Here is a 20,250-nt window from a genome sequence, read left to right as displayed (position 1 = left end):
CTTTTTTTTTTTTTTTTTAAATTCAGTTTTATTGAAATATATTCACAAACCTTACAGTCATCCATGGTATACAATCAACTGTCCACAGGATGACCACATAGCTATGCGTTCATCACCACAATCTATTTCTGAACATTTTCCTTACATCAGAAAGAATCAGAATAAGAATAAAAAATAAAAGTGGAAAGAGAATACCCAAACCATCCCCCCATCCCACCCTATTTGTCATTTAGTTTTTACTCCCATTTTTCTACTGATTTTTTTTCAATTTTTTAACTTTGTTTATCAAAAAATTAAAAACAAACAGGCAAACAACAACCAAAAAAACCCCAAAACATTTCAAACAAAGCAATGGATTAAGGAAAACAAATAACCTAAAATAACTACTTTGCTTCCAACATGTTCCTACCATACCCCAAGAAAATTAACAACCCCTAAGAAAACAAAGGAATAAGAGAAAAAAAAAACCTAAAATAACTCTATTGCTTCCAACATGATCTTACTATATCCAAGAAAGTTTACAAACCATAATCATTCCTGAGCATTCCCATAACATTGAGATTACCCTCCATAGTTTATCTGTTCTTATTAGATTATCATTCCCCCTCCACTAATTGGTATCTCTAGGTCCCCTACATTCTACAGTATAAAACATTGTACATTTTTCACAGAATTCACATTAGTGGTAACATACAATATCTCTCTTTTTGTGCCTGGCTTATTTTGCTCAGCATTATGTCTTTTTTTTTTTTTTTTTTTTTTTTAATCTTCATTTCATTGAGATATATTCATATACCACGTAGTCATACAAAACAAATCGTACTTTCGATTGTTCACAGTACCATTACATAGTTGTACATTCATCACCCAAATCAATCCCTGACACCTTCATTAGCACACACACAAGAATAACAAGAATAATAATTAGAGTGAAAAAGAGCAATTGAAGTAAAAAAGAACACTGGGTACCTTTGTCTGTTTGTTTCCTTCCCCTATTTTTCTACTCATCCATCCATAAACTAGACAAAGTGGAGTGTGGTCCTTATGGCTTTCCCAATCCCCTTGTCACCCCTCATAAGCTACATTTTTATACAACTGTCTTCGAGATTCATGGGTTCTGGGTTGTAGTTTGATAGTTTCAGGTATCCACCATCAGCTACCCCAATTCTTTAGAACCTAAAAAGGGTTGTCTAAAGTGTGCGTAAGAGTGCCCACCAGAGTGACCTCTCGGCTCCTTTTGGATTCTCTCTGCCACTGAAGCTTATTTCATTTCCTTTCACCTCCCCCTTTTGGTCAAGAAGATGTTCTCCATCCCACGATGCCAGGTCTACATTCCTCCCCGGGAGTCATATTCCACGTTGCCAGGGAGATTCACTCCCCTGGGTGTCTGATCCCACGTAGGGGGGAGGGCAGTGATTTCACCTTTCAAGTTGGCTTAGCTAGAGAGACAGGGCCACATCTGAGCAACAAAGAGGCATTCGGGAGGAGGCTCTTAGGCACAACCATAGGGAGGCCTAGCCTCTCCTTTGCAGCAACCGTCTTCCCAAGGGTAAAACCTGTGGTAGAGGGCTCAACCCATCAAACCACCAGTCCCCTATGTCTGTGGTCATGTTAGCAACCATGGAGGTGGGGTAGGCGAATACCCCTGCATTCTCCACAGGCTCCTCAAGGGGGCACTGCATCTTTTTTTTTTTTCCTTGTTTTTTTTTTTTTTTTTAACTTTCCCTTTTTTTTTAAATCAACTGTATGAAAAAAAAGTTAAAAAGAAAACAAACATACAATAAAAGAACATTTCAAAGAGACCATAACAAGGGAGTAAGAAAAAGACAACTAACCTAAGATAACTGCTTAACTTCCAACATGTTCCTACTTTACCCCAAGAAAGTTACCTAATATAGCAACATTTCTGTGAACTTGCTCCTACTATATCCATCAGAAATTAACAGACCATAGTCATTCCTGGGCATCCCCAGAACGTTAAATAGCTTATCTGTTTTTCTTGGATTATTGTTCCCCCTTCCTTAATTGCTCTCTATTGCTAGTTCCCCTACATTCTACATTATAAGCCATTTGTTTTACATTTTTCAAAGTTCACATTAGTGGTAGCATATAATATTTCTCTTTTTGTGCCTGGCTTATTTCACTTAGCATTATGTCTTCAAGGTTCATCCATGTTGTCATATGTTTCACGAGATCGTTCCTTCTTACTGCCGCGTAGTATTCCATCGTGTGTATATACCACATTTTATTTATCCAGTCATCTGTTGAAGGACATTTGGGTTGTTTCCATCTTTTGGCAATTGTGAATAATGCTGCTATGAACATTGGCGTGCAGATATCTGTTCGTGTCACTGCTTTCCGATCTTCCGGGTATATACCAAGAAGTGCAATCGCTGGATCGAATGGTAACTCTATATCTAGTTTTCTAAGGAACTGCCAGACTGACTTCCAGAGTGGCTGAACCATTATACAGTCCCACCAACAGTGAATAAGAGTTCCAATTTCTCCACATCCCCTCCAGCATTTGTAGTTTCCTGTTTGTTTAATGGCAGCCATTCTAACCGGTGTTAGATGGTATGTCATTGTGGTCTTAATTTGCATCTCTCTAATAGCTAGTGAAGCTGAACATTTTTTCATGTGTTTCTTGGCCATTTGTATTTCCTCTTCAGAGAACTGTCTTTTCATATCTTTTGCCCATTTTATAATTGGGCTGTCTGTACTATTGTCATTGAGTTGTAGGATTTCTTTATATATGCAAGATATCAGTCTTTTGTCAGATACATGGTTTCCAAAAATTTTTTCCCATTGAGTTGGCTGCCTCTTTACCTTTTTGAGAAATTCCTTTGAGGTGCAGAAACTTCTAAGCTTGAGGAGTTCCCATTTATCTATTTTCTCTTTTGTTGCTTGTGCTTTGGGTGTAAAGTCTAGGAAGTGGCCGCCTAATACAAGGTCTTGAAGATGTTTTCCTACATTATCTTCTAGGAGTTTTATGGTACTTTCTTTTATATTGAGATCTTTGGTCCATTTTGAGTTAATTTTTGTGTAGGGGGTGAGGTAGGGGTCCTCTTTCATTTTTTGGATATGGATATCCAACTCTCCCAGCCCCATTTGTTGAAAAGACCATTATGACTCAGTTCAGTGACTTTGGGGGCCTTATCAAAGATCAGTCGGCCATAGATCTGAGGGTCTATCTCCGAATTCTCAATTTGATTCCATTGATCTATATGTCTATCTTTGTGCCAGTACCATGCTGTTTTGGCAACTGTGGCTTTATAATAAGCTTCAAAGTCAGGGAGTGTAAGTCCTCCCACTTTGTTTTTCTTTTTTAGAGTGTCTTTAGCAATTTGAGGCATCTTCCCTTGCCAAATAAATTTGATAACTAGCTTTTCCAAGTCTGCAAAGTAGGTTGTTGGAATTTTGATTGGGATTGCATTGAATCTGTAGATGAGTTTGGGTAGAATTGACATCTTAATGACATTTAGTCTTCCTATCCATGAACATGGAATATTTTTCCATCTTTTAAGGTCCCCTTCTATTTCTTTTAGTAGAGTTATGTAGTTTTCTTTGTATAGGTCTTTTACATCTTTGGTTAAGTTTATTCCTAGGTACGTGATTTTTTTAGTTGCTATTGAAAATGGTATCTTTTTCTTGAGTGTTTCTTCAGTTTATTCATTTCTAGCATATAGAAACATTACTGACTTATGTGCATTAACCTTGTATCCCGCTACTTTGCTAAATTTGTTTATTAGCTCTAGTAGCTGTATCGTCGATTTCTCAGGGTTTTCTAGATATAAGATCATATCATCTGCAAACAATGACAGTTTTACTTCTTCTTTTCCAATTTGGATGCCTTTTATTTCTTTGTCTTGCCGGATTGCCCTGGCTAGCACTTCCAGCACAATGTTGAATAACAGTGGTGACAGCGGGCATCCTTGTCTTGTTCCTGATCTTAGAGGGAAGGCTTTCAGTCTCTCACCATTGAGTACTATGCTGGCTGTGGGTTTTTCATATATGCTCTTTATCATGTTGAGGAAGTTTCCTTCAATTCCTACCTTTTGAAGTGTTTTTATCAAAAAGGGATGTTGGATTTTGTCAAATGCTTTTTCAGCATCTATTGAGATGATCAATTGATTTTTCCCTTTCGAGTTTTTAATGTGTTGTAATACATTGATTTGATTTTCTTATGTTGAACCATCCTTGCATGCCTGGAATAAACCCCACTTGGTCATGGTGTATGATTTTTTTAATGTGTCTTTGGATTCGATTTGCAAGTATTTTGTTGAGGATTTTTGCTTCTATATTCATTAGGGAGATTGGCCGGTAGTTTTCCTTTTTTGTAACATCTTTGCCTGGTTTTGGTATTAGATTGATGTTAGCTTCATAATATGAGTTAGGTAGTGTTCCATTTTCGTCAATGTTTTGAAAGAGTTTGAGTAAGATTGGTGTCAGTTCTTTCTGGAAAGTTTGGTAGAATTCCCCTGTGAAGCCATCTGGCCCTGGGCATTTATTTGTGGGAAGATTTTTGATGACTGATTGGATCTCTTTGCTTGTGATGGGTTGGTTGAGTTCTTCTATTTCTTCTCTGGTCAGTCTAGGTTGTTCATATGTTTCCAGGAAATTGTCCATTTCCTCTACATTATCCAGTTTGTTGCCATACAGTTGTTCATAGTATCCTCTTATAATTTTTTTAATTTCTTCAGGATCTGCAGTTATGGCACCTTTTTCATTCATTATTTTGTTTATATGGGTCTTCTCTCTTTTTGATTTTGTCAGTCTAGCTAGGGGCTTGTCAATCTTGTTGATCTTCTCAAAGAACCAACTTTTGGTGATATTTATCCTCTCTATTGTTTTTTTGTTCTCTATGTCATTTATTTCTGCTTTAATCCTTGTTATTTCTTTTCTTGTACTTGGTTTAGGATTGGTTTGCTGTTCATTTTCTAGCTTCTTCAGTTGATCCATTAGTTCTTTCATTTTGGCTCTTTCTTCCTTTTTAATATATGCGTTTAGTGCTATAAATTTCCCCCTTAGCACTGCTTTTGCTGCATCCCATAGGTTTTGGTATGTTGTGTTCTCATTTTCATTCGTCTCTATATATTTAGCAATTTCTCTTGCTATTTCTTCTTTAACCCACTGATTGTTTAGGAGTGTGTTGTTTAACCTCCAGGTATTTGTGAATTTTCTAAGTCTCTGATGGTTATTTACTTCTAATTGTATTCCATTGTGGTCAGAGAATGTGCTTTGAATAATTTCAATCTTTTTAAATTTATTGAGGCTTGTTTTATGTCCCAGCATATGATCTATTCTGGAGAAAGTTCCATGAGCACTAGAAAAGTATGTGTATCCTGGTGATTTGGGATGTAATGTCCTGTATATGTCTGTTAAATCTAATTCATTTATCAGATTGTTTAGGTTTTCAGTTTCCTTATTGGTCTTCTGTCTGTTTGATCTATCTATAGGAGAGAGTGATGTGTTGAAGTCTCCCACAATTATTGTGGAAACATCAATTGCTTCCTTTAGTTTTGCCAGTGTTTCTCTCATGTATTTTGTGGCACCTTGGTTGGGTGCATAGACATTTACGATTGTTATTTCTTCTTGCTGAATTGCCCCTTTTATTAGTATGTAGTGGCCTTCTTTGTCTCTCAAAACATCCCTGCATTTGAAGTCTATTTTATCTGAGATTAATATTGCTACACCTGCTTTCTTTTGGCTGTAGCTTGCATGAAATATTTTTTTCCATCCTTTCACTTTCAGTTTCTTTGTGTCCCTGTGTCTAAGATGAGTCTCTTGTATGCAACATATTGATGGTTCATTTTTTTTGATCCATTCTGTGAATCTATATCTTTTAATTGGGGAGTTTAATCCATTTACATTCAACGTTATAACCGTGAAGGCATTTCTTGAATCAGCCATCTTATCCTTTGGTTTATGTTTGTCATATTTTTCCCCTCTGTCTATTAATATCCTTTATTGTACCCATACCGAATCTCTTTAGTACTGAACCTTTCTCCAGGTCTCTCTGTCCTTTCTTTGTTTCTCTGTGTGTAGGGCTCCCTTTAGTATCTCCAGTAGGGCAGGTCTCTTGTTAGCAAATTCTCTCAGCATTTGTTTGTCTGTGAAAAATTTAAGCTCTCCCTCAAATTTGAAGGAGAGCTTTGCTGGATAAAGTATTCTTGGCTGGAAATTTTTCTCACTCAGAATTTTAAATATATCGTGCCACTGCCTTCTTGCCTCCATGGTGGCTGCTGAGTAGTCACTACTTAGTCTTATGCTGTTTCCTTTGTATGTGGTGAATTGCTTTTCTCTTGCTGCTTTCAGAACTTGCTCCTTCTCTTCTGTGTTTGATAGTGTGATCAGTATATGTCTCGGAGAGGGTTTATTTGGATTTATTCTATTTGGAGTTTGCTGAGCATTTATGATTTGTGTATTTATGTTGTTTAGAAGATTTGGGAAGTTTTCCCCAACAATTTCTTTGAATACTCTTCCTAGACCTTTACCCTTTTCTTCCCCTTCTGGGACACCAATGAGTCTTATATTTGGACGTTTCATATTATCTATCATATCCCTGAGGTGCATTTTGATTTTTTCAATTTTTTTCCCCATTCTTTCTTTTATGCTTTCATTTTCCATTCTGTCATCTTCCAGGTCACTGATTCATTGTTCAACTTCCTCTAGTCTTGTACTATGAGTGTCCAGAATCTTTTTAATTTGGTCAACAGTTTCTTTAATTTCCATAAGATCATCCATTTTTTTATTTAGTCTTGCAATGTCTTCTTTATGCTCTTCTAGGGTCTTCTTGATTTCCTTTATCTCCCATACTATGGTCTCATTGTTCATCTTTAGTTCTTTGAGTAGCTGCTCTAGGTGCTGTGTCTCTTCTGGTCTTTTGATTTGGGTGCTTGGGCTTGGGTTATCCATATCGTCTGGTTTTTTCATATGCTTTATAATTTTCTGTTGTTTTTGGCCTCGTGGCATTTGCTGAACTTGATAGGGTTCTTTTAGGATTTGTAGACCAATTGAAGTCCTTATCTCTAATTTATCAGATCTACAGCTTCGTGGAGTACACTTTCTCTAACTAACCAGCAGGTGGCATCCACGAGCCACCTGTGCTCCACAAGCCAGTTCTCCCCTGCTTAGCCTTTTTGGTGAGTGGGGGAGTGAGTCTTGTGGGGTCCAATTGGTGTACCAAGCTTGCGTGTGTAGTTGGTGTTGCCTGCCCTGTATATGGGGCGTGTTTCTGGGCAGTCAGGGAGGGGGGGTGGCTCTAACAATCCAATCTCCCTGGTGATCCTAGAGTTTTAAAGCTGCTGCAATAGTCTAATCCTTCAGTTCAGTCCTGCCACAGTTTGTCTCTGCCACTGACCCACAAGTCCTTGGTATTGGCGTATGGCTCCAGAGACTTGCAAGTGGGCCCCTCTTCCAGGCCGTGCACCCCGGGTCCTCTGTTGAGGGATGACTGTGCTATGTCACAGGTGAGTGCCGTCCCCCCAGGGCAGTTCTGGGCTGCTGGGCTGTGTAGGGAGGCTCCCAGTCTGCTGAAATGATGGCTGAATGGGGCTTTGTTAATTCACACTGCTCTACCTTCCCAACTCTGGGACAATCAGCTGAGGTTGCAGGGAAGGCTAATGTCCATGCCCAGTTTTGTGGTGTGTGCCTGTTATTTGAAGCGCTTCCATCACACTGGGTTGTCTGGGGCAGTTCTGGGCTATGGGGCTGGCGATGGGCAGGAGTGTTTCCTGTCCACCAGGATGATGGCTGTGAGCGGACACCCCCCTTTTCTTCGGAAGTTGTGGTGTTTAGTGAATTTTCTCAGCCACTGGATTATTGCGTTTTGTCTCAGAGCTCTCCTAGTTCTGCTCTTGACTTGACCTGCCCAAACAGTAAGTCTTTGAAGCTTTCTGTATTGGCTTCTTAGAGTAATTGTTTTAGAAAAAGAAAAAAGGATTAAAAAAAAAAAAAAAAATGGGCCCTCCTCAGAGATCTAATGGGTTATTGAAATGCTAAGAGACAAAGCAACCAGGGCCATTAAGGAAAGGTCCACAGGGCAGAGAGATCAGCTTTTCTTCGGGATTTGCATATGCGCCTCAGGGCCCTTCCCCTTTCTATGTTCACCAGAACTCCAAAAATCCTCCGCTTTTATTTTGGAGTTTTTCGTGTTGTTTTTTTTCTATGCCTGTCTCCTCTCTGCTGGGCTGGCTGCTCTCAGATTCTCTGGTGTCTGGTCTCAGTCTATCTATGGTTGGATTTTGGATCAGTAGAATGAGTTTCCGATAAGGGCTGCCACTGCACTTCTCCCTTCTCCTTCCTGGAGCTGACAGCCCCTCCTCCCACGGGACTGAGCCTGGCAGGGAGGGGCGCGGGTCCCCTGGCCGCAAAAACTTACAGATTTCGCTGATCTCAACAGTTCCACATTTTCATGAGTGTTGTATGAAGTATGCCCAAAGTCAGATTGCTCTGTGGTGTCCAGTCCACGCAGTTCCTGGCTTTCTACCTACTTTCCTGGAGGAGTAACTAAAACATACAGCTCACCAGTCTGCCATCTTCGGTCAGCCAACTTCATGAGCTTCTAAATGCCATGTGTCTTCAAACTTAACTTATTCTCTAAATCTGCTTTTCTTCTAATGGTCTTTATCTCAGTGAATACCACTCCCAGCTCAAACCTTTTTTCATTCTAGATACCTGGAAATCTTTCATGAAATATCTCTGATACTGGGCATATAAACTAGTACTATAATGTCTAACTGGGCCTCCAAAACATGCTAAAATCAGTCCATTTTTCTGTCTTCACTATTCCCACTTTATCCAAACCAATGTCATATCTAACCTGGATTACTACAATAGTTACTTAACTGGTCTCTAATCTTCCACTCTTGCTCCCTTCTATCCACTCTCAACACAGCAGTCAAAGTAATCACTTAAAAATGCAAATCCTCTCATGTCTCATGTATATTTACATCCCTTAGTGACTTCCCATTGCAGTTATGATAAAATTTAAGCTTAGCAAAAATATCCCACAAGGTCCTGAAAGATACTTTCTATTCCTTTTCTCCCCAGTCACTACAAACCAGGCACAGTTTTATTTTGTTTGTTTTTTAATGAAAATACCAAGTTATGTCACATGTATATTTTTGTCTCCCCACCATTTCCATTTGTCTGACCACCACTACACTTATGTCCTATCATAACATTCCATACATACTTAAAAGCAAGCAAAGGGTGGAGTTTCATCTTTAAAAACTAAACCGGTCATTTTGGACAACACATTCTTGGCAAAGGAACGTGGACAACATTTATCAGACATGGTATGGAATGTTGTCACTCTGCATTATAAAAAGGACATCCAGATATCAAGTGCTACAGAAATGAAATAAGACAGAAAATAAAACTGCTTAAGCTAGTTTCTTAAAGAGACTTCCTCCACTGCCAGAGATCTTGAATAGCAACCAGTCAGTCATCCAGAAGAAATTCTTCACATAATTGATGAATTTGGCTTCCATTTTGGGAATAGAACCATCTTTTTTCTATACTTGCTTGCATTTTTGCTGTAATGTCTTCTACAGAACTAGGTCTTTTTGGTGTTTTCAGCATTTTTTCTTGCTTTTTGAAGGATTCTTGACCCTCTGATCTTGATGTTGATGGTTTTGAGTCTTTTCCATTCTGGTTTGATTGCTGTGCATCTCACATAGATTTCTTCACTGGAGGTTTTTCTTCCATTTCTTCATCATCAAAATCATCATCATCATCTTCATCTGCAGCAAGTTTTACTTTTTTTCTGTGGAAACTTGCTGCCACTTCCAGGGGCAGATCGCTTTCCAGATATAATTAAGAGTTTTACATAATCCTCCTCTTCATCTTCTGACTTGCCTCTTCCTCCACAGCTACTAAGTGCTGTCCACTAACATGCTCAGACCCTGACCACACTGTAACTATAAGACCACAGGTGGTGTTAGTTCACAGCCTCCAAGGGAAGCTGTTGACTGTACGGACATTTTCAAATTTGCCATATTACTTCAATTGGATCACCTTATAACTCATTACTTCTGCTTTAAAAATGTGCAATTCATCCTTTGCACTAGCCCCTAAATTCACCATTCTTACAGATAATTGGTGCTCATTTTCATCATTATCCACCCTAAAGTGATAATGTTTGTTGGTTTTTAGTTTATAACCAAAAAGATAGTTTTGGGGCCTGAGTAGGCTCAGGTTCATGTCCATAGAATCTTCCATAGGGTAGTGACACACACTTAACTAAGAGAAAAGTGGATGGAGATAGACAACCAGTGTTCCAGAGACGCAGGATGGAATCACATCAGGCTGGCATAGTTTTCCAAGAGTTCTTCCCTTTCTTAAGATCTTCACACATATTCTTTCCTCTGATTGGAAAGCTTTTCCACCACTTTTCACATAAATTATATTTCTTGTTCAAAACTTGGCTTAAATGTCTTTCCTTGTAGAAACTTTCCTTACTGTTTGACCTCCCAGACAATGTGAGTTCTACTTGTTAAAGTCCTCATAACAACTAGTATTTTTCCTTTGCAGAGATTAGTATTTTTCATTATATGTGTATGTGTTTATTTTTTTTTCTGTGCAGTTATTTGTTTATTATCTGTCTCTCCTATCAGACTGTGAACACTATGAGGGCAAGGAGAGTATATATTTGTTCACTATTCTTTCCCCACTGCCTAGGACAAAGCCAAAATATACATATACTGAATGAATACAATTCTTCCTCTCCCATACTTAGTCTAGCATGGAGTGACAAGCAACTGGAGTCAACAGAAGGAAGGGTCAAGAATATGTATAGGGAGAGGAGCTAAGATGGTGGCATAGAGAGGAGTGGAAGCTAGTTAGTCCCACTGGAACAACTCATAATCAACAGAAAAAATTAGTAAGTAACACGGATAAATGCAGGGAAACAAACATGACTGTCCACTCATCATACACCAACCTGAATTGGGAGGAATGCCTGAGATTGCAGCACAAAATCTGTAAGTAAAAACTGTGGATCTGAGCAGAGAGCCCCTCCCTCACAGAAGACTCATGGTACTAGAGAGCAGCACTCTGAACAAGCAAATATACCTCAACCCAGCACCAAATGGGGTCTTAATGTTAACTGCTCAATACAGACAGTGAATCCCCAATAAGCAGACGGAGGCTTTTGGTGATAACTGACCTTGGGAGAATCAGGGGACATATCTGTCTCAGGACAGAGAGCCCAAAGTATTGGGTGCTATCTCTGGCCAATGGGTGAATCTGGGGGCTTTCTGTCCCTTTCTCTCTCTCTCAACCTGGGTGGCTCAGTGGAGAAAGCCTCAGCCATTTTCAACTTGCAGTGATTTGCAGTAGAGAAAGCCCCAGCCGTTTTAAACTCCAGCACTTTGACCCAGACAAGGGTGGAGGTAGCAGAGTCAGAGAAACAAAGAATCTATTTATATGCAAATGATCTCTCTGTAGGGGTCATAACTTCCCAAGAGGAAAGATGAGGAGCCCAGCTCTACTACCTGCCTTGCATTCAGAACCGGACTCCAGAGACTGGGGGAGGAGAGCCACCAGCCACAGCCCCTTACACCAGCCCAGAGTGACAGGCTGACAGGCACCACCTGCTGGGCAGAAAAGCACAGGGCGTGTCGATACTCTAAGACACACCATCAGGGAAACTGGATAATGAATATTTCCTCCTTCTGTGACCTGAGCTTGTTCTCATTTGGGAAAACATGACTGGGGTGGCCTAGGAGGTCAGATGCTTAGACAACAGAAAACTACAACCTACACGAAGAAAAACAAAGTTATGGCCCAGTTAAAGGAACAAACTTACACTTCAACTGAGGTACAGGAATTTAAACAACTAATGCTAAATCAATTCAAAAAGTTTAGAGAAAATATGGCAAAAGAGATAAAGGCTATAAAGAAAACACTGGGCATTCATAAAGAAGATATTGAAAGTTCAAAAAAACAACTGGCAGAATCTATGGAAATGAAAGGCACAACACAAGAGATGAAAGACACAATAGAAACATACAACAGCAGATCTCAAGAGGCAGAAGAAAATGCTCAGGAACTGGAGAACAAAATACCTGAAAACTTACATGCAAAGAACAGATAGAGAAAAGAATGGAAAAATATGAGCAACATCTCTGGCAACTTAAGGATGAAATGAAATACAACAATGTATATATCATTGGTGTCCCAGAAGGAGAAGAGAAGGGAAAAGGGGCAGAAGCAATAATGGAGGAAATAATCAATGAAAATTTCCCATCTCTTATGAAAGACATAAAATTACAGATCCAAGAAGTGCAGCTTACCCCAAACAGAATAGATCTGAATAGGCCTACGCCAAGACACTTAATAATCAGATTATCAAACATCAAAGACAAAGAGAGAATCCTGAAAGCAGCAAGAGAAAAGTGATACATTACATACAAAGGAAGCATAATAAGACTATGTACGGATTTCTCAGCAGAAACTGGGGAGGCAAGAAGGAAGTGGTGTGATATATTTAAGATACTGAAAGAGAAAAACTGCCAACCAAGAATCCTATATCCAGCAAAACTGTCCTTCAAATATGAGGGAGAGTTCAAAATATTCTCTGACAAACAGACAATGAGAGAGAGACTTTGTGAACAAGTCACCTGCCCTACAGGAAATACTCAAGGGAGCACTACAGACTGATAAGAGAAGACAGGAGTGAGAGGTTTGGAACACAATTTTGGGTGATGGTAGCACAGCAATGTAAGTACACTGAACAAAGATGACTGTGAGTATGGTTGAAAGAGGAAGCTTAGGAGCATGTAGGACACCAGAAGAAAAGAGGAAAGATAAAGACTGTGACTGTGTAACTCAGTGAAACCTAGAGTGTTCAACAATTTTGATACAATGTACAAATATGTTTTTTCATGAGGGAGAACAAATGAATGTCAACCTTGCAAGGTATTAAAAATAGGCATCGTGGGAAAAATACAATCAACATAAACTAGAGACTATAATTAACAGAATCATTGTATTATGCTTCCTTTAATGTAACAAAGGCAATATACCAACGTAAATGCAGGTAAGAGAGGGGCATAGGGGAGGGGTGTGAGACAATTGGCATTGGTGGTGTTGTCTGACTCTTTATTCTACTTTGATTTAAGGTTATCTTTCCTTTTGCTGCTTCCTAGCTGTAGTTTTTTTTTCCTCTTTCTTTTTTTCTTTCTCTTTTGCCTCTCTACCTTCTTTGATTCTTCCTCCTGCTTTGTGGAAGAAATGTAGATGTCATTATATAGATAGTAGTGAGGGTGGTGAACACATAAATACAGGGAAACATTGATTGTTTACTTAGGATGGAATGCATGGTGTGTGAACAAAACCATCTTAAAAAAAAATGGGTTGACGATGAAATCTTGAGGGCAATATACTGAGTGAAATAAACCAGACACATAAGGACAAATATTGCAGGGTCTCACTGAAAGGAACTAAATATAATATGTAAACTCATAGACATGAAATATAAGTTACCAAGATATAGAACAAGCCTAAACAATGGGGAGCAGTTGCTTAGTATGAGCAGAATGTTCAACTAGGATGAACTTAAATGTTTGGAAATGAACAGAGGTGACGGTAGCTTGTTGTAAGAATAACTAACAGTGCTGAATGGTGCATGAATGTGGTGGAAAAGGGAAGCTCAGAGTCATGTATGTCACCAGAAGGAAAGTTGGAGGTCAAAAGATGGGAATGTATAAAACTAATCCTGTGGTGGGCAATGTCCATGATTAACTGTACAAATATTAGAAATCTCTTTCATGAACCAGAACAAATGTATGACACTATAACTAGCAGTTAATAATAGAGGGACATACAGGGAGAAAGTATATACCTATTGCAAACTGTATACTACAGTTAGTAGTATTTCAACATTCTTTCATAAACAGTAATAAATGTACTATACCAATACTACGAGTCAACAATGGAGAGGGCATGGTTAGGGATATGGGAGGATTTGAGTTTCCTTTTCTTTTTTTTTTTTTTTTTTTTTCTCTACTTTGTCTTTATTTTTGTCTGGAGTAATGAAAATGTTCTAAAAATTGAACAAAAGTTAATTGTGGTGATGGATGCACAGCTGTATGAGGGTACCGAGGGCAACTAATTTTACACTTCGGATCTTTGTATAATTGTATGGTATGTGAACAATCTCAATAATAATAAAAAAAAATGTATAAAGCCCTTTGTGGTGCAGGCATGTGCAGAGAGGACTGAATATTAACCTGAGAAAAACCCTCTGTCACCTCAACCACAACCCTAAACGCAAGACTTTAGCAGCCCACCACTAAAGGAATTTGAAGCATGTGGTTTACTAAAGGCAACAAAATATCCCCAACTCTGTTGAGCTCCCTGACCAGATTAACTAACCTTCATACTTAGAATCAGACCAAAGAGGTTTTCCCATTTCCAGGTTTAAATATTACTTACCTCAGACTCAGCTGTTCTATATACCATCTATTGCATTTAATAAAAATATCAATAGAAAAAAAATGCAAGGTAAAGCAACCTATTTTCAAGACACAAACCAAAAGAATTGGAAGCAAAGCTGATTCAGATATTGGATCTATCATAAACAGACCTTAGAGTCTCTAACTGAAAGGAGTTATATTTCCATAATGGCAAAATGAGGTGTTCTGCTGGCCCTCTCACAAACAAGCAAACCTGGTGAAAATTATTTATAAAAAAAATTAAGTCTCTGGAAATTGTACTAAGTACATAAATGAAATAAAGAAATATTTATTCAAGAATATCTACTAAACTTGGTAAGAGTCAGATTCTGTGGAATTTCAGTGTGATGGAAACTATCCTGGGCTGTGAAATGAAGAACACAGGGCTTCTTTTCTTGCTAGGTCCAAATAGCTAGTTAAAGTATTTTCCTGGAAGGGGCAGACCATCAACAATTCTCATCTGCCCCAGCTAAATATTGCAGAGACTGAATTCCAGGGGAGTATAAATGAAAGATCAGGGCTCCCTTCTTCTTCCCAGTGCCCACTCACAGAGGGGAGGCTATACCTCAGGCATTGCACATTAATAATATTGAGGCCCAAGCTTACTTGTAGGTCAGAGGTCCCATGCTGGGAGGGGCAAGTGATGAGGCCCCAAAGCAACTATCCTAATCCAGCATCCTGTACCTAAAGCAGGGGTGTAACTCAGAGAAAGTGTATCACTGTCCTTACCCCAGCTCTAGAGCTGTGACTCAGAGATATTGCCCAGGGGGAGAGGCAGACCATAAATAAGAGTGCCCTGAAATGCTTCCCAAAGGAACTGACTTTACTTGAAATAGAGTATGCATTCATTCCTAAGGATACTCTTGAAAACAATGGAGGTTTTGGTGGTCAGGCAATTAAGAAGTGGCTGGTGGCTCCATGATATGTATAAGTTGCACCTTAGGTGAGCTAGTTCACCAGAGAATTAGCTCACCAGGAAAATAAACAGCTAAGAAGAGTCCTTCTGGGGTCAGAAAAAACACTCAAACACTGATCTCAAAAACTAACCCTGCGAAATACCTGAAGCTGTTGAACAGCAACCCAGTGGCCTTGATTCCTGAAGACAATTGTATAACTATGTAGCTTACCCAGTGGGACCATGTGATTGTGTAAACCTTGTGGCTCACACTCCATTTTTCCAATGTATGGACAGATAAGTAGAAAAAATGGGGACAAAAATTAAATGAATAATAGGGTGGGATGGGGGGTGGAATGTTTCAGGTGTTCTTGCTTACTTTTATTTTTTATTTTTTGGAGTAAGGAAAATATTCAAAAATTGATTCTGGTGATGAATGCACAACTATATGATAGTAATGTGAGTAATTGCACACTGTGGATGATTGTAGGGTATGTGAATATGTCTCAATAAAACTGTATTAAAACAAAACAAAAGACTATCCCTACAAAGACACCTGAACTTAAATTGAATCAGAGGGTGGATTGATTTGTGTCCCAAAGCATTGTGCTAAAGAAGACAGTGACCAGGCAGTTAATGAAGCCTAACAACTGGGTGTGATCAGGAAAAGAGACTGTCAGAGAGAACAATACTAAAACTCAGGGTGACTGGGTGCATGCCCAAGGCCATGCTGTCTGAGGAGCAAGACAAAGACTTCACATGCTAGGGAAAATAGATTTCACACACACACAAAGATGCACACACAAAGATGCAAAAACATGAGTTAGTATCCAGAGTTGCTGTAATATCTTATCTAAAATGTCCAGTTTTCAACAAAAAGTATGAGACATGCAAAGAAACAGTAAAGCATGACCCACATACAGGAAATAAATGCAAGCAATAATAAATAGGACTTTGAAGAGGTTCTCTAGTTAAGATGTGCCCAAACTAAATGAGGGTGGCTCTTAATCCAACATGACTGAAGTGCTTATAAAGCAAAAGGAATTGGACATGGAAGGAGAAGCTATGAAAAACTAGAAGTCAGAAGTCAACAGAACCCAGAAGAGAAAGAAGAGGATATCACCATGTGACAGATAAGCCAAGGAACCCCAAGAACCACTACTAGCCAGCCCCAGACACCACATTCTCTGGGGTAAAAGTATTGCTTGGCTGACACCTCAGTTTTGGAGTTCTCCTAGCCTCAAAACAGTAAGCCAATAAATTCCTGTTGTTTAAGCCAACCCATTGTTTGATGTTTGTTTTAGCAGCCAGGGAACTAAAGCAAGTAGGTAGATATATCTGTCTCTCAGCTCCTGATATAAGGACAAGGTAGGCATTCTGAAAGAGAATACAAATTGGCTTGCAGGGCAGGAGTAGAGGCAGAGTAACTGTGATGGTTTGAAGCTGTATGTACCCCAGAAAAGATCATGTTCTTAAAGCTTGTGAAAATGGAATGAACAATGACTGCACTAACCACCTTGATGTGCGTAAGCTTCAGCTTTATCCAGGGAATTATGAAGAAGAAAAAGAGGCTAAATGAGCTAAGCTGTGATCATTTGTGGTGACAACTGAGACCTCTCCCCCTGTGAAGAAGGGAAACACTAGCAAGGAAGCCAAAGTCAACAATAAAGAGTCTGCTGACAGTCACCAGATAGCCTGGATCTTGCACAAATAACCTGTTCCTGCAGCTTGTTAATTAACCAACTGTTGCCTGCCTAAGGACACTCCACCATCTCAGAGGGCCTCTTTCACTTTGTAGTTCCTGAGAGTAAAGATGGAAGGTTTCAGGAAAGGAGTTACCATGGAAATCAACAAGGAAACTATTCTGTTGTACTTGGCTTCCTGTGTTTGCTTGGGTTTCACATAGAGGAACATGCAGCTGCCACAGTCAATCACAACACAGGTGAAGTAGGAGGCACAAGAAGAGAAGGCTTTCCCCCAGCGAGAAGTGGAGGGGATCTTGAGGAAGATAGAGATGATGTAAGTGTAGGAGACCATTGTTGAGATCAGAGAAATGATGATGATGAAAACAGCCATTAAAAACGACTAAATTCTGTAAAAAGTGTGTCATCACTGGGGAGTTTGAGCAATTGCCCTCTATCACACACACAAAAAAATGGCCCTAACACATTTGATTTGTAGTAAGCAAGCATAGGCCAGATTTCAGAAAGAAACCCAAACACCCATGGCAAAATCACTACACATTTGCTGGTGTGACTGTTCATTAACAGTCAATGGGTTACATGTAGCCATATAACTGTCCACAACCATCACTCCCATTAATACAAACTCTGTGGTTCCCATAGAAAGGTAAATAAAAAGTTGTGCAGCATCTATAGTCAAAGATATTATCTGGAACCCAAGTAAAAGCAACCCTCAGAGCATCAAGGGGACAATATTGGATGTGAGCAGGATCGCCAGGAAAGAGAGGTGACCAAGGAAGAAATGCATGTGGGATTGCAGATGTTTGTCAACACAATCATGAGGATAACTGCATGTCACATTAACATCAATGAGTAGAAGAAGAAGAATATAACAAAAAAGACATGATGTAGTTTTGGGGAAATATGGAAGCCTAGAAGGCAGAATTCAGTGGCACTAGAAAGATTGCACATCATCTAGTCTTTGCTTCTGCTCCCTGTGAACCTAGAGATCAAAGGAGGGGTAGCATTGTTCAGTATGGCGCTGCTCTCAAAGGGGGAAAGAAAACAGACTAGGATGAGGAAATCTTTCCAATCTGGTGATTAGAAGAGATGCCCACACAATTGAATACTCTACATAGCTAGGACTAACTAGTAATTCGTCTCAAATCTAGCAGTGAGACTACCACATTACTGTGCAGCTGTCTCCCAGGGATGAACACAACTTCCTCTTTCTTGGTGTGAGGAAAACCTTCCTTGTATTTATCCCCAGGGTATGTGTCTTCTCCCAGGGCACAGAGGCCTTTTAAACTGGCCAGTTTGGAAACTGAGTCAATCAGTTGTATAAAAATGTAGCTTATGAGGGGTGACAATGGGATTGGGAAAGCCATAAGGACCACACTCCACTTTGTCTAGTTTATGGATGGATGAGTAGAAAAATAGGGGAAGGAAACAAACAGACAAAGGTACCCAGTGTTCTTTTTTACTTCCATTGCTCTTTTTCACTCTAATTATTATTCTTGTTATTTTTGTGTGTGTGCTAATGAAGGTGTCAGGGATTGATTTAGGTGATGAATGTACAACTATGTAATGGTACTGTAAACAATCGAAAGTACGATTTGTTTTGTATGACTGCGTGGTATGTGAATATATCTCAATAAAATGAAGATAAAAAAAATAATATGAAACCCCATAAAAAAAAAAAACTAAATGAATAGTAGTGGGGGAAAGGAGTATGAGGTATTTTGGGTGTTCTTTTTTCCTTTTATTCTTATTTTATTTCTTGGAGTAATGAAGATGTTCAAAAAATTGATTGTGGTGATGAACGCACAACTATATGATGATACTGTGAACATATTGTACACTTTTGATGATTTTATGGCAAGTGAATATATCTCAATAAAATTGCATAAACAAACAAACAAAAAAATACATATTCTCTTGTGTTTTTTCTGATGGACAAAAATGCTTCAAGTCTACAATTTTGGGGAGAGCTCAGGGTCTGCTTTTTCACAGTCCCAGCAGAGCAGCACCTGATGAAGAAAGATGAGAGAGAAGGATCCTGACTAATGGAAAGTAGCCCTGACACTAGAAAGGTGAAGAGCTGAGTCTACTCTCTTCTCTGGAGGATGGGTTTGGATATGAGCCCATCCACTGTGGAGCTCCTCTAGCCCACTCTTCAATCTCCAGTTGTCCTTGTTCTAGAAGGCATCCAAATCAAGACCTCCCATGCTGGTGTTTCCCTACTCTCTCCTTCAGAGAGGGGAACCCGTGAGAAGACACCTCTTATTGAGGAGATTTGGTGTCACTTCTAATGCTGTCCAGGGCTCAGTTGGAGGCTAATTCCTGTCTGGCTTGTGTTGAACCATGCTTAGTGTACAGAGTGAGTTGCTGCTTTCTCTGCTCATTGTGAAGAAGAAAACTGCCCCTGACAGAGACGCTAGGAAGAAAGTCTGAAAATAATAGTGCTGTGAGATTAGGTCCCTCCCTCTCTTTTACATCCCCTTGACATCCCCTTCTCTTCCTCCCCAAAGGGGCTTAGTTACAGAGGTACATGCACTTAATTAGCCCAGGTTCAGAGAGTCCCTAAACAATCAGTCTGGGAAGAACAGAACAAATTTTTAGTTTATCTCATTTCTGACCAACTAAGTTTCAAAACTTTTGAAAGTTTTCATTTAATAAAAAACCCAGAAATCTCACCAGTCAGAGGCTTCTCAAGTAAAAGGCCACTTTCTCCCAAGGCCCCAGTCTAGGTTACCAGGAGACATCTCATACTTGGAAAACTTCATCCTCTGTTCTTTGTACCAGGCTCCTCATAGGTGATTTGTAGCCATTCAGAGGAAAACCAATCCTATCACCCATGGGAAACACTATAATTGGCTTCTAACACATGCATCAAAATGTCAGGAGGACTGTATAATGATTTCAGTCAAAAAGTCTTAACTTCACCCCAAATCCCCTATGAAACCTAATGACCCCTTCAATCATTCTACAGAGGCATCTGCTCCTACTATTGTAGAACCTAAACAACCCTGGAGAGGTTCTCCTCCTAAATCTAACTCCATGCTCTGGTTATGTCTCAGTTTCCCATTCTTCTGAGCATATGTCCATCTGTATGCCTTTGAGCAAGAGTCTTTCAACCATTTATTTCTATGACATGTCTCTGACTACCAGCAGTGCCACTTCAAAGTGGGAAGAGCATAAAGACAACCTA

At 39.4% G+C, this 20,250-nt stretch overlaps 2 pseudogenes; both read right to left on the bottom strand.

The window, feature by feature from the left end:
• Positions 1–9,399: 9,399 nt before the first annotated feature.
• LOC119534879 lies at positions 9,400–10,224 on the bottom strand (annotated as a pseudogene).
• Positions 10,225–17,130: 6,906 nt separating this feature from the next.
• LOC119535279 lies at positions 17,131–18,014 on the bottom strand (annotated as a pseudogene).
• Between the last annotated feature and the right edge of the window lie 2,236 nt (positions 18,015–20,250).

The sequence above is a fragment of the Choloepus didactylus genome, chromosome 5 (genome assembly GCF_015220235.1).
Source record: "Choloepus didactylus isolate mChoDid1 chromosome 5, mChoDid1.pri, whole genome shotgun sequence".
Taxonomy (NCBI): Eukaryota; Metazoa; Chordata; class Mammalia; order Pilosa; family Megalonychidae; genus Choloepus; species Choloepus didactylus.
Note: the sequence above shows the minus strand (reverse complement) of the source record. Positions and strands in the feature narration are given on the sequence as shown.